Here is a 15807-nt window from a genome sequence, read left to right as displayed (position 1 = left end):
CAAATAAAAGTTTTTAGAAAAATAGAAAGAAAAGTTTATTTTCATTCTGACTGGTATGAAGTGAAATCTCAGGGTTGTTTCAATATTCATTTCCAAGATGACTAAGTAGGTTAAACATTTCCTTAAGTGATTGCCAGCCATTCTCATTCATTCGTTGAATGAGAATTCTCTATTTGGTTATTTATGCCAATTTTTAATAGGGTTATTTGGTTCTCTGGAGTCAGCCATCCTGAGTTCTTTGTATATTTTGGAAATTAGCCCTCTATCAGATATAGGGTTGGTAAAGATCATTTCCCAACCTGGGAAGTTTTGTCCTATTGGTAGTGTCACATGCTTCACAGAAGTTTTACAATTTTATGAGGTCTCATTTGATAATCATTGCTCTTAAACATAAGCCATTTGTTTTCTGTTTGGTAAGTTTTCCCCTGTGGCTAAGTATTCCAGGCTCTTCTCCACTTTCTTATCTGTTAGATTCAGTGTATCTGATTTTATGTAGAGGTCCTTGATCCACTTGGACTTGAACTTTGTGCAGGGAGATAAGAATGGATTGATTTGCATTCTTTTGCATGCTAACTGCCAGTTGAACCAGTACTATTTGTTCAAAATGTTGTCTTTTTTCCACTGGATGGTTTTAGCTCCTTTGTCAAAAATCAAGTGGCCATAGGTGTGTGGGTTCATTTCTGGGTCTTCAATTCTATTCCACGGATCTACTTGCCTGTTTCTGTAGCAATACCATGCAATTTTTATCACTATTTCTCTATAGTACACCTTGAGGATAGGGATAGTGATTACCCCAAATGTTTTTGCTTTTGTTTTTGTTTTTTTTTTAGTGTTGAGAATAGCTTTGGCTATCCTATGATTTTTTGTTATTCCAAATGAATTTGAGAAATCCTCTTTCTAACTCTATGAATATTTTTTTTTGGAGTTTTGATGGGGATTACGTTGAATCTGTAGATTTCTTTTGGTAAAAAATGGCCATTTTTACTATGCTAATCCTGCACATCCATGAGCATGGGAGACCTTTCCATCTTCTGAGATCATCTTTGATTTTTTTTTTCTTCAGAGACCTGTAATTCTTGTCATACAGATCTTTCACTTGCTTTGTTAGAGTCATACAGAGTTATTTTCTATTATTTGTGACTATTGTGAAGGGTGTCATTTCCCTCATTTCTTTCTCATCCCATTTACCCTTTGAGTAGAGGAACTCTCCTGATTTGTTTGAGTTAATTTTATATACAGCCAGCTTGCTGAAGTTGTTTATCAGCTGCAGGAACTCTCTGGAAACATTTTAGGGATCACCTAAGTATACTATCATATCGTCTGCAAATAGTGATAACTTGACTTCTTCCTTCCCAACTTTTATCCCCTTAGCCACTTTTTCTTGTCTAAATTTCTCTGCCTAAAACTTCTAGTACAATATTGAATAAGTAGGCAGAGAGTGGTCAGCCTTGTCCAATTCCTGATTTTAATGGTATTGCTTTGACTTTCTCTCCATTTAGTTTTATGTTAGCTATTGTTTTGCTATATAATGATGTTATTATATTTATGTATGCATCTTGAATTCCTGATAATACTTTTGACATGAATGAGTGTTGCATGCTTTCAAAGGCATTTTTAGCATCTAATAAAATGATCATGTGGATTTTTCTTTGAGTTTGTTTATATAATGGATTACATTGATGGATTACTGTATATTTAATTATCCCTACATCCCGGGGATGAAGGCTACTTGATCATGGTGGATGATAATTTTGATGCATTCTTGGATTCAGTTTGTGAGAATTTTATTAAATATTTTTGCATCGATATTGATAACAGATATTTGTGTGTAGTTCTCTTTCTGTGTTGGGGCTATTTTGGTTTATGTATCAGTACAACTGTGGCTTCATAGAAAGAATTGGATAGTGTTCCTTCTGTTTCTATCCTGTGGAACAGTTTGAAGAGTATTGGTATAAGGTCTTCATTGAAGGTCTGACAGAACTCTGCACTAAAACTATCTGGCCCTGGTCTCTTTTTGGTTGAGAGACATATAATGACTGCATGAATTTCCTTTGGGATGATGGGGCTGTTTATATGGTTTGTCTGATTCTGACTTAAATTTGGTACCTGGTATCTGTCTAGAAATTCATCCATGTCATTCACGCTTACTAAAATGCAGGTGACTGCAGATGTTCGCAAGGATGTGGAGATAAAGGAACACTCCTTCATTTTTGTGGGATTGAAAGATGGCACAACTACTTGGAAAAACAATCTGGCAGTTTTCAGAAAATTTAACTTAATATAGCCTGAGGACCCAGCTATACTACTCCTGGGCATAAACCCAAAAGATGCTTCAACATATAAATAGAACACATGTTCCACCATGTTCATAGCAGCCTTATTTATAATAGCCAGAAGCTTGAAACAACCCAAATGTTCTCAACAGAAGAATGGATATAGAAAATGCGGTACATATACACAATGGAGTACTACTCAGTTATTGAAAACAATGATTTCGTGAAATTCTTAGGCAAATGGATGGAACTAGAAAATATCATCCTGAGCAAGGTAACCCAGACACAAAAGAACACACATGGTATGTACTCACTAATAAGTGTATCCTAATCCAAAAGCTCACAATGCATATGATACAATGCACGGACCATATGAAGCATAAAAGGAAGGAAGATTAGGTGGTGGATCCTTCAGTCCTGCATTGGGGGTCAGGGGAGAATAGTTGTGGCAGAGGGAAGGAGATGGGAACAACCTGAGGGACAAAGGAGGAGCAGCATAAGGGTGGCTTTATCAGAATCTGGAAGAGGCATAAGAGAGGTACAAAAGGTCTGGAAATTGAATAAAAACAGGTAGCAGGGAGGATGAGAAAGTGGTTATAGCCACTGGAGGGTCCCAGACACCAAAGAAATGTGAGGCTCTGAGGACCCAATAGGATTTACTTTAGCCACAATGTAAAGAAAAGGAAGAGAAAGAAACTGTGGAAACAACCTTCAGTAGATTAGCATGGCCTTATGGTAGAAGGGGGAGGGCATGCCACCCATCTCAATTTTTTTGTTGTTTTTTTGTTTTGTTTTGTTTTGTTTTTTAACCCAGAAATGTTCCTGTCCAAAGGAAGAACTGGGAAAAATGTAGCAGATACTGAAGGTCCAACTTGGGAACATCATGGATACATCATGTCTTCAGACACCAAACCCAACACTGTTGCTGTGGTCAAAAGGCTCTTGCTGACAGGAACCAAGAATGGCAGTTCCTGGGGATGTCCAGCCAGTAACTGACCAATGCAGATGAGGATGCTTGGAGTCAACCATGAGTCTGAACTCAGAGAATTTGGTAGGGGAGCTGGCAGAAGGACTGGAGAAGAAAAGAGGGATTGCAAGAACATTATAAGAACAGCATAGGCTGGCCTGACACCCAGTTCTCTCAGAGACTAGACCACCCACCAAGGAAACCATCCAACTTAAAGGATCTTTGGCTCCAGATACATAAGTTGCAGAGATTGGCCTTTCCTGACAGCAATAAGTGGGGAGGCATTTGGTCCCAGGGAGGTTTGGTGCCCCAGAGTAGGGAGATGCTGGAATGATGTGGTGGGACATGTGGGTGGGTGGGGATGCACTCTCATACAGGCAAAAGGGAGGGAGAGGGCAATAGTGGGATGGGGGGTGGAGGTGGGATAATTGGAAAGTGGGATATCATGGGATGGGGGGTTGATGGAGGGGGTAACCAGAAAATGGAATAGAATTTGAGATGTATATGAATGGAATGATTAATAAAAGTTTTTTAAAAAATGTTCATTTCCAGGAGTCCACACTTGAAAGTGGCAGGCAAAGGCATTGAATGTAGAGTGGTTCTCTAGTAGAGTTTTTAGGGTTGCTTAAGTATACGATCATATCATCTGCAAATAGTGATAATTTGACTTCTTCCTTTCCAATTTGTATCCCTTTGACTTCCTTCTGTTGTCTAATTGCTCTAGCTAGGACTTTAAGCACTATATTGAAAAGATATGGAGAGAGGGGGCAGCCTTGTCTAGTCCCTGATTTTAGTGGGATTGCTTCAAGTTTCTCTCCATTTAGTTTGATGTTGGCTACCGGTTTGCTGTATATTGCTTTTACTATGTTTAGATATGGGCCTTGAATTCCTGTCCTTTCCAAGACTTTTAGCATGAAAGGATGCTGAATTTTGTCAAATGCCTTTTACCACTACTGGGCATATATCCAGAGGATTCTTCAGCATGCAATAAGAACACATGATCCACTATGTTCACAGCAGTCCTATTTGTAATAGCCAGAAGCTGGAAAGAACTTAGATGTCCTTCAACAGAGGAATGGATACAAAAAATGTGGTATATTTACACAATGGATTACTATTCAGCCATTAGAAACAATGAATTCATGAAATTCTTAGACAAATGGATGGAGCTGGAGAACATCATACTAAGTGAGGTAACCCCATCTCAAAAGATCAATCATGGTATGCACTCACTGATAAGTGGATATTAGCCTAGAAACTTTGAATACCCAGGACATAATCCTCAAATTAAATGATGCCCAAAAAGAATGGAAGAGTGGGCCCTGGTTCTGGAAAGACTCAGTGCAAGAGTATAGGGGAATTCCAGAACAGGGAAGTGGGAAGGGGTAGATGGAAGAATAGGGGGATGGAAGAGGGCTTATGGGACTTGCGGGGAGTGGGGACCCAGAAAAGGGGAAATCATTTGTAATGTAAAAAAAAAAAAGAAGAAGCCTAAAAAAAAAAAAAGAATGTAGAGTGGATTGGGGATTGCATCAAAGGAGGTATGTGAAAAGAAGGAGAAGAAAACTTAAAGAGCAGAATACAATGTGTTACCCATCAGCAGCAACAACAAGTTCCAATGGGAGTTTCTCACAAACTTACTTTAAAAATTATTATTCTTTAAACTTTTTTATAGTCCAGACTTTATCCCCCTCCCAGTCCACCCTCTGACTGCTCAACATCTCCAACCTTCTTCCTTCCAGCCCTATCTCCAAGAAGATGCTCCCACCCCACCCCCACCCCAGCAGACCTCACCACTCCATGGGGCCTCCAGTCTTTTGAAGGTTAAGTGTTTCTTCTCTCACTGAGTCAGCTGGTGTATGCTGCCTGTTTGGTGGCTCAGTGTCTGAGAGATCTCAGAGGTTGAGTTTAGTTGAGACTGATAGTCTTTCTATAGAGTCACCCTTCTTCGCAACTTCTCCCAGTTTTTCCCTAATTCAACCACAGTGGTCACCAGCTTCTGACCATTGGTGGGGTGAAAATTTCTGCATGTGACTCTTTCAGCTGATTGTTGAGTTGTTTGGAAGGCAGTAATGATAGTCCTGGTAGTCCTGGTTTCTTTCTTTTTTTAATTTTTACTTTTTTTTTTTTTTTTGGTTTTTTGAGGCAAGGTTTTGCTGTGTAGCCCTGGCTATGTAGTCCTGGAACTCACTCTGTAGACCAGGCTAGCCTCAAACTCAGAAATCCACCTGCCTCTGCCTCCCAAGTGCTGGGATCAAAGGAGTGCACCACCACTGCCCGGCTAGACCTGTTTTCATTAGCACACCATAATAGTGTTAGGACTTGGGGCCGTCCCTTGAATTGGATCCTAATTTGAGCCAGTTACTGGACCTCCTTTTCCTCAAGCTCTTCTTCATTTTTTAACCTGTAGGTCTTTCAGACAGGAACAATTCTGAGTCAGAGTTTTTGATTGTGGTATGGCAACCCCAAACCTCCACTTGATGTCCTGTTTTTTTACTGGAGGTGGACTCTACAAGTGCTCCCTAATGTAGGGTATTTTATCTAAGGTCCTTCCCTTTGAGTACAGAAAGTCTTCTCACCTCCCAAGTCTCTGCTACATTCTAGACGGTCCCCCAACCTCCTACCTTCAGAGTTTGTCTGTTTCTATTCTTTCTACTGGCCTTCAGGGCTTCAGTCCTGTTTACCCTCTCCCTGTCCTCTTTTCCACCCAGGTCCCTTTCTCCCTCTATCTCCTCCTGTGATTGCTCTTTTCTTTCTTCCAAGTGAGATTGAGGCATCCTCACTTTGTCCCTTAGGCTTGTTAACCATCCTGAGTTCTGTGAATGGATCATATCCTGGGATTTCTGTACTTTCTTGTGGATAATATCCACTTATTAGTGAGTACATAGCATGCATGTCCTTTTGAGACTGAGTTACCTCACTCAGAATATTTTCTAGTTTCAATCCATTTGCCTTCAAAACTCATGATGTATTTGTTCTTAATAGTTGAATACTATTTCCTTGTGTAAATGAACCACATTTTTGGTATCCATTCTTCTGTTGTCAGACATCTGGGTTGAGATATTTCTATTGCTACAGAACATTTTTTTTAACTTTGTGAGACATGGTAAGATAGACATGGACATCTACAGTGTGCCAATAGTGAAAATACTCTAGCAGGTGTGGCACTTAAAACTCAATCACTATTATCAAGAAAACCCATGTGTTTTCTTCACTTTAGGTAATACTGTAATAATTATCATTAATGATCAGTAGCCATCTAGAAACTTCATTCTGCATTTTGATTGCTGAAAAATTAGGCACTTATGTGAAAGTAGACTAATTTACGCTGTTGAAGGTTTTTTTCAAGAAGTACAGAAGTATTCTGGCTATTAAAAACAGGGCTGCTATAAACATAGTGAAGCATGTGTCCTTATTACATGATGGAGAATACTCTGGATATAGTCCCATGAGTGCTATAGCAGTGTCTTCCAGTAGTATTATGCCCATTTTTCTGAGTAATGGCTAAACTGATTTCCAGAGTGGTTGTACCAGCTTGAAATCCCACCAGCAGTCGAGGAGTATTTCTTTTTCTCCACAACCTATCTAGCATCTGCTGTCTCCTGAGTTTTTTTTTTATCTTAGTCAACTGACTGGTATGAGGCAAAATCTCAGAATTGTTTTGATTTGCATTTCCCTAATGACTAAAGATGTTGAACATTTCATGAGGTGATTCTCAGCCATTCAATATTCCTCAGGTAAAAATTCTTTGTTTAGCTCTGTACCTCATTTTTTAAAAGGGTTATTTGCTTCTCTGGAGTCTAACTTCATGGGTTCCTGTATATATTGGATATTATCCCTCTGTCAGATGTAGGGTTGGTAAAAATATTTTCTCAATTTGTTGGTTGCCATTTTGTCCTATTGAGAGTGTCTTTTGCCTTACAGAAAATTTGTAATTTTATGAGGTCCTATTTGTCAATTCTTGACCTTAGGCCATAAGCAATTGGTGTTCTGTTCAGGAAATGTTTTTGCCTGTGTTCTTGTGTCCAAGGTTCTTCCCCAGTTTGTATTCTATTAGTTTCAGTGTGTCTGGTTTTATGTGAAGGTCCTTGATCCACTTGGACTTGAGCTTAGTACAAGGAGATAAGAATGGATAGATTTGCATTTTTTCTGAATGCTAGTCACCAGTTGACCCAGCACCATTTGTTAAAAAGGCTATCTTTTTATTGACTTGATGGATTTAGCTCCTTTGTCAAAGATCAATTGACCATAGGTGTGTGGGTTCATTTCGGGACTTCAATTCTATTCCGTTGATCTACCTGCCTGTTATTGTACCAATACCATGCAGTTTTTAACACTATTGCTCTGTAGTACTGCTTGAGGTCTGGTATACTGTTGAGAAGAATTTTCACTATCCTGGGTTTTTTCTTATTCCAGATGAATTTGTGAATTGCTCTTTCTAACTCTATGAAGAATTGAGTTAGAATTTTGAAAGAGATTGCATTGAATTTGTATATTGCTTTTGGCAAGATGGCCATTTTTACTATACTAATACTGCTAATCCACGAACATGGAAGATCTTTTTGTCTTCTGAGGTCTTCTTAGAATTCTTTCTTCAGAGACTTGAAGTTATTGTCATACAGATCTTTCACTTGTTTGGTTAGAATCACACCAAGACACTTTATATTGTTTGTGGCTATTGTGAAGGGTGTCATTTCCCTAATTTCTTTCTCAGCCTGTTTATCCTTTAAGTATAGGAAGGCTAATGATTTGAGTTAATTTTATATCCAGCAACTTTGCTAAAGTTGTTTATCAGCTATAGAAGTTCTCTGTTGGAGTTTTTAGGGTCCCTTAATTATACTATTTTATCATCTGCTAATAATGATAATTTGACTTCTTCCTTTACAATTTGTATCCCTTTGACATCTCTTTGTTGTCTAATTGCTCTAGCTAGAACTTCAAGTACTATACTGAGTAGACATGTAGAAAGAGGGCAGCCTTGTCTGGTCCCTGATTTTAGTGGGATTGTTTAAGTCTCTTTCCATATAATTTTTTTTGTTTCTACTTGGTTTGTTTAAGTTCTGAGTTTGATGATATTCTGCCTTCTACTCCTCTTGGTTGTATTAGGTCTTTTCTGTTCTAAAGCTTTTGGGTGTGCTGTTAAAATGCTAGTGCATGCTCTCTTCAGCTTCTTTTTGGAGGCACTCAGAGCTATGAGTTTTCCTTTTAGCACCACTTTCATTGTGTCCCATAAGTTTGGGTATGTTGTACCTTCATTTTTATTAAATTATAAAAAAGTCTTTCATGCCTTTCCTTATTTCTTCCTTGAACAAGGTATCATTAAGTAGAGCATTGTTCAGCTTCCATGTGTATGTGAGCTTTCTTTTGCTTCTATTGCTGCTGAAGACCACCATTACTCCATAGTAATCTGATGGAGGCAAAGGATTATTTCAGTCTTCTTATATCTGTTGATGTCTGTTTTGTGACCAATTATATGCTTGGTTTTGGAGAAGATACCATGAGGTGCTGAGATGAAGGTATATTCTTTTGATTTAGGATGAAATGTTTACATATATATATATATGTGTGTGTGTGTGTGTGTGTGTGTGTGTGTGTGTGTGTGTGTGTGTGTGTGTTAAATCCATTTGTATAAAACTTCAGTTAGTTTCAATGTGCCTTATTTTGTGTTTCCCTGATTGGTCCATTGAGGAGAGTGGAGTGTTGAAGTCACCTACAATTATTGTGAGAGGTACAGTGTGTATTTTGAGCTTTACCAAAGTTTCTTTTATGAATAAAGGTGTCCTTGCATTTGGAGCATAGATGTTCAGATTTGAGAGTTCTTCTGATGGATTTTTCCTTCAATGACTATGACGTGTCCTTCCTTGTCTTCTTTGATGACTTTAGGTCCTGGATTTCCTGAATGGTTTGTGTTACAAGCTTTTTGAATTTTGCATTTTCTTTGACTGTTGAGTCAATGCTTTCTTTGGTATCTTCAGCACCTGAGATTCTTTCTTGTATCTCTTGCACTCTGTTGTTGATGTTTGCATTTTTGACTCCTGATTTCTTTCCAAGGTTTTCTGTCTCCAAAGTTGTCTCCCTTTGTGATTTCTTAGTTGTTTCTACTTCTCTTTTAAGATCCTGGATCCAGTTCTTTCATGTGTATGTTTGTGTTTTCCTATAATTCTTTATGGGATTTTTGTGTTTCCTCTTTCAGGACTTCTGCCTGTTGACCCATATTCTCCTATATTTTTCTAAATGATTTTGTGTTTCCTCTTTATGGGCTTCTATCTGTTGACCCATGTTCTCCTGTATTTCTTTAAATGCTGTTTGTGTTTCCTTTTAATGGCTTCTACCTGTTGACTCATGTTCTCCTATACTTGTAAGGGAATTATTTATGTCCTTGAAATCCTCTATCAGCATCATGAGATGTGATTTTAAATCCAGGTCTTGATTTTCTGGTGTGTTGGGGTATTGAAGACATGCTGTTGTAGGAGAGCTTGGTTCAGATGGTGCCATGTTGCCTTGGTTTCTGTTGATGATATTCTTGTGTTTGCCTTTTGCCATCTACTTATCTCTGGTGTTAGCTGGTGTTTTTCTCTCGGACTGTGGCTTATCTGTGCTCCTGGGAGACCTGTTTTCTCTGAGAACACCAGTGTGTAGGTACTCCTTTGAGACCTGCTCTCTTGTGATTGTTTTTGGGTATTTAGCTCTGTGACCCTGATGAACTCTAGGTGCAGGTGGCAGTTGACAGACAACTATCCCAGGCAATTCCAAGGCTTTTGTGTCTGCAGGGTTTCTGACTCCTCTGAGTAACATGTGTGGTCCTATCTGTGCTGCCAAGCCTCTCTGAACTCCTGAGTGGTTAGCTACCTCCATGTATCAGTTGGATGTAGTACATGTTGGCAGAGGGTAGTCCCAAGCTGGAGAAGGAAACCATAGGAGTGGGTTCTAGGTGTGATCCTCTAGCAAGGGTGGTTCTATCTGTGCAGGCAGGCCCCTTCACACACCTGATGTATAGCTAGCTTCATGCACCACTTGGAGGTGGCACTGTGGCAAAGGATGGTCCCACGCTCAAGACAGAAACTGGAAGGCTTCTGCCAGAGGGTTCTGGACAGGATGCTCTGAGCTGCAGGGCAGGTCTCACCTGTGCTAGCTGCTCTGTGCCACTGGGTGGATAGCTAGCTTTGTGTGACACTTGGAGATGGCATGCTAGTGCAGAGGATGGTCCCAAGCTGGTGACAGATCAGAACAATGAATTTTATTCAGATCTTTTAAACTGTGTCATGTGTTAAATGAAAGGATATTTAATGTATAATAACTGATATTTACCCTGATAATTACTTTTCATGTCCATTTATATTATATACGTAGTAAGTGTAAAGCCCCTTTCTAAGCTGATATACAACTTGGCATTCATGGATATCAAAGTTTTCCACTTTGCTAATTAAGAAAGTATGTGTTTATGCTGATTTCCTAATGTTAAAGCACAAGCTATGATTGCAGCAATAAACACAGCTTCTCTTGCTTCCTTCATTTCTCAGTCAAAAGCTTCTATCACTTAGTTTTATTTTTAGTGTAGAGTGACTTTCCAAGTTAGCGTGACCATTAATATTTACCGATGTATAAAAATGTGTTTGTTTTGGGGGATGATGCTTTGTTGATTTACATTGTTATAATATATTTACCAGTGTGATATATGAAATATTGTTTATGTTTCTCTTTCAGAGTTGACAAAATTTTTCTATCAGTTGTATTGGTAAACAGATACTTTGATTTCACAATTATCTCTTTTCTTTCTGAGAAGTAAAAATCTGTTACAGGTTAATGTCAGAGTTACCATTGGTAGATTCCCTAAGGTGATTTGGCAGAAATGAATCCTACTTCTGACCTTTAACAGTGCTGGATTGTTTGGACAAATGTGAAATTGCCTCGAAATTAGGTCTAAAACAATTACCTTGTATAATTTTTCACATAAAACATGAAACTCCTTGCCCATAACATTTAGCATTATTAAATAAAACAAAGTATTTGTCTTAGTTACAGTTTTATTGTTGTAATGAAACACCATGGTTAAATCAACTTGGGTTTCTTTCCATTTCATACTTCCAGGTTACAGTTCAACACTGAAAAGAGGCCATAGAAGAGTTTTGCTAACTTGCCTGCTGCCTACGGTCTTCTAATCCTGATTTCTTATACACCACAATACCATGTGTTTTGGGTGGTATTATCCCCATAAGGGTGGGTTACACATCAATCATTCCATCAGTACAATACCCTACAGGTTTGCCTACAGGCTAATCTCATCCACAAATTTTTCAGTTTTGGCTCCCACTTCCCCGAGGCCTCTAGCTTGTATAGAATTAATAAAAACAAAAACAAACCAAAATCAAAACCAGTCAATAACTTATCTGACCAATACAATATTAGTCCTTAAAAATGACATTATGGAATTGTGAATTTAAATGTTACATTCAACAGATTTTTAAGGGAAATTCTTAGAAAAATGTCTACTATTGAATTGAAGGCATTAGATCATTTACTTTGATGCAAAGATTCAAAGAGGTCAGGGGCATACCAGAATTTTATAGTTGCTCACACTTGTGTATTCCAGCTTCATATCTTTGACTGTGTTGGTTAATATTTTGGCTTCACTTTAGCCATTGGAAAAATGAGAGACCAACTCTCAGACTGGAAGTATTGATGCAAGGACCAAATAAATTAATCCAGTACTTACAACCTTGACTGGTAAGAGCATAACTGACAATTAACTTGCAATAGTCCTTACTCTTATCTTCTCTTGTCTTATAAATCAGGGTATAAATACTGTATATACCATATATATACAGTATTATGTTAAACGAGAGAGAGTAAATTAATGTTTAGAACTAAATTATATTGTGATTTTTTTTTCTTTCATTTAAAGTAGGTTTCGACAATTTCTCTTCCATACATTTACTGGAAGGTTGAAAGAGTAAGCTTATGTTCTATGTTATATACATTAGACGCAGTAGATGTTTATATATTAATTTATTGTGGTTCTGAGGAAGTTGTTACATACTGACTCTGTGCGTGTTTGGTAAATTGTCTACCACTGATCACATTATTGGCTACTTAAAATTTTATTTTGATCCAGTCTTGTGAAGTTGTACAAGTTGTGAGATTGTACAAGAATGATGTCTGCAAATACGTTTGCCTTTGTCTTTCCGGTAACTACAATTACATGTACTACTTGGCGTAGTCACAAATGCAAATTTATCTGCTTATTGTTTGTTTGTTTTTGAGACAGGATTTCAATATTTAACCCTGGCTGTCTTGTCATTTACAATGTAGACCAAGCTGACTTTGAATCTGCAGATTCACAGAGATGTCTTCTGAGTGGTAGAATTAAAGATGTCTAACAGGGACTACGTTACATCTCATAATTTTTTAAAGATTTATTTATTTATTATATGTAAGTAAACTGTAGCTGTCTTCAGACACACCACAAGAGGGCATCAGATATAATTACATATGGTTGATGAGCCACCATGTGGTTGCTGGGATTTGAACTCAGGACCTTTGGAAGAGCAGTCAGTGCTCTTAACCACTGAGCCATCTCTCTAGCCCACATCTCATAATTTTAAAGGGGATGTGTTGTTATACAATTTTGTCCTTTAATTTATTACAGTTTGGGCATATTTAATGAGTACTAAGAACTTGTTTTTAAATCTATACATTAAACATAAAATGCTAATTGTTTTGAAATTATTTTTTCTTTCAGAAAACCACAGAAGACAGATGGAGGATTAGCATGACTTTGTAGAAACAGTGTTATATCTAAGATAAAACCAAGTTATCCATAGCCAAATGCTCAGGTCATAATCATAATGCTTGCTCTTCAGGAGCTTGAAGTGGGAGGATTATGAGATCCTGTGATTCAGTGCCATTCTGGGCAATGGAGTGAGACCCTGACTCACAATGGAAAGGAAATGGAGGTTGTGGTAAGGCCCTTGGTTCTGACCCTGTGACAGTGAAAATTACAGTAACTGAATTCTCCAAGCTTGAATAATAAAAGTGAAGTAGACAAAGCAATTATTCAGACCAGAGATATTTTGGGGGACAAATAGTATTTCTGAAGATTGCAGGTGAAATGCAGAGAGATATGTTTTTAACATCAGTGTGCTCCTTAGACCCATTGCTGAGTCTGAATTTTCACTGAAGCATGTCCACAGACTTAAGACTTTCTGAACTGGACTGTTGAATGCATGGTGCCCATTCCATCTCCAGTTCATCCCCATTCTGCTGAGCTGTTTGAGTCACTTGCTCCCAAGTAAAAGGAACAGCAAGCAGGATGGAATGAGGCCTGCGTCAAGCTGACTACTTTGTACTCCATGTCCATTTATAAGTAAGTTGAGTAACGGCCTTTTCTGACACTTAGCTATACTCTTAATATTTCACTTGTGACTTCAGTACACATGAACATTTAAGCAAGTCCAAAGAAAGAGCTGGCTTTCAGAGTGCCAGTCAATGAGTCAGACAGGATAGACTTGAGTTGGAGTTACACATCAAAATAGCTAGCAATGGCTTAAAACAAAATTAAAACTACTTTTGCACTAATTTGCTCACTGTATTTTTACATTAATTAACTGGAGACTGATTATACCCATTTTTTAGACTAGGTGACTAGGGATCATATGGCTAAATGTCATGTCAAGGTACAGCTAGAAAATGTCAAAAATGAAACTCACACCCAGCCTTGCTGGTTCTATTTTCTACATATGTCCTCATTAGATTAAAGTGCTTTTCCGAGGACATTAAAATATGCATACGTCTGGGGTTTCCACATTTAGGTTACTTAGATGTTTGAACAAAAGTAGTAGAAATGTAAACACACTAATCTTTAGGAGAGAGTTCTGGTTTCTCTAGATGGAAAAAAAATCTTGTATTTGGAAATCTCAAGGCTCCTGAATTTGCCTAGCTCTTAGGTTCTTGCTTTAATGGGCCTGAAGGCAGAAAATAGTCGTACCTCAGCATTTGAGGCTGAGGCTATCACGTCTATGATACTGAAATAAAAATATCTGCTATTTCTACTTTAAAACTAACCTGTGGTGGAAATATAATGGAGATAGAAATGTAAATGTCCGAAGGACTCAACACATAATTTAAAGCCACAGATTACAGACTTCTATCCACTTTGTCTGCAAGCTCTCTTAGAGTTAACTCCTTTCTCACCAGACACAGAGATGCCTACTGGGCATGCCCGATTACACAGTAAGAGAGCCTCACACATCGCTACACTTTTTCCAGGTTTTACTGGAGGCTAAAGGAAGGAAGAGATAGGGGTGTGGGGGAAGAGTTAAATAGGTAGAGAACTAGGTTCAGCTCAGGATGCCCTCAGTGGAGACAGAGAGTGCCAAGCTGGAGGATAGAGAAACTGTCAGGAAAGCACCTTGAGAGACGCATGAGTCTGGTCTCCAGTTTGCTGCAATAGCCTGGTGGGTTTCTCTAAAGTCTTTTATCACAGTGTAGGCAGATGGCTCAGGCCAGGGCTACAGCAAGGGGTGGGGCAGAAACACTGGGTATTGTAGGAAGCCAGTGCAGTGCGGGTGTTGAGTCCTGCCTGCCCCTGCATTCTTCAAAGAGCCTCTAGCTTTGCAAAGATTCAGAACAGGAGATCCAGGTGCACACACACAGCCAGAGCTCTTCTTAGTCACCATCCCCCCTCAGTTTCAGCTCCTTCCCTTTAGATGCAGGGTCCTTTCCTGGCATCTTCTCAGGTACCCCCGCCCAATCACGGCTAAATCCTGGAGAAGTGGAATCTCCACAAGATTTTCGTGGGTCTCTAACAGGGGCTTGGGCATGCTCAGTAGGCTATGTGACTCTGCTCTCTCTCTCTCTCTCTCTCTCTCTCTCTCTCTCTCTCTCTCTCTCTCTCTCTCTTTCTGTCTCTTGGAAGGGGAGGGGGTGGCGAATGACTAGTTAGAAGTGCTTGTGGCAAGTCTCCGCCCTAAGATTCCCTGGCAAGGGAAAGATGCCAAGGTGGAAGAAGCACCTTGTTCTTGGCATCTGAACTTGGAAGGGGCTGCAGCTGCCAGCTGAGGCCACCCTTTCCCCAGCCAGAGCACCGGCCGGCCGCTCTCCATGGTACTGCGGAGAGCTCAGCTCCGCCCTTCTCTTTCAGAAGGACAGCACCCGGCGTCACGTAACCCAGCCTTCTCGGGCTTCACCACCGCCTCTTCCTTCCCTTTTTCTCTCTCCTCCTCCTCCTCCTGCTCCCCCTGCTGCTCCCCTCCGTTCCACGTTCTTCCCTTCCGCACTCTTGGAGGTAGACGCTCAAGCCTGACGCCTCGAAAAAAGGCAGCAGCAGTCGCCTTATCCTTAGACCTCAGGAAATTCGCTTAGACCGACCTATGCTTCAGGCTCTGGCTCGAGCTAAAGGGAATAACCAGGCAGGTAAAGGAGCTCAGTTTGTGCGGATGGGGGGGGTGCTGGGGGGAAGTGGGAGGATGGGGCGAGGCAAGCTGGAGAAGGGTATCTTTCTCTGTTGTAACTGGGCCAGAATCTGCCACAATTACGAGGGAAGGATGGGTGGTGGGAGGGTGGAGGAGT

Source organism: Apodemus sylvaticus, chromosome 6 (assembly GCF_947179515.1).
Source record: "Apodemus sylvaticus chromosome 6, mApoSyl1.1, whole genome shotgun sequence".
NCBI classification, from domain to species: domain Eukaryota; kingdom Metazoa; phylum Chordata; class Mammalia; order Rodentia; family Muridae; genus Apodemus; species Apodemus sylvaticus.
This window is presented reverse-complemented; position numbering follows the sequence as displayed.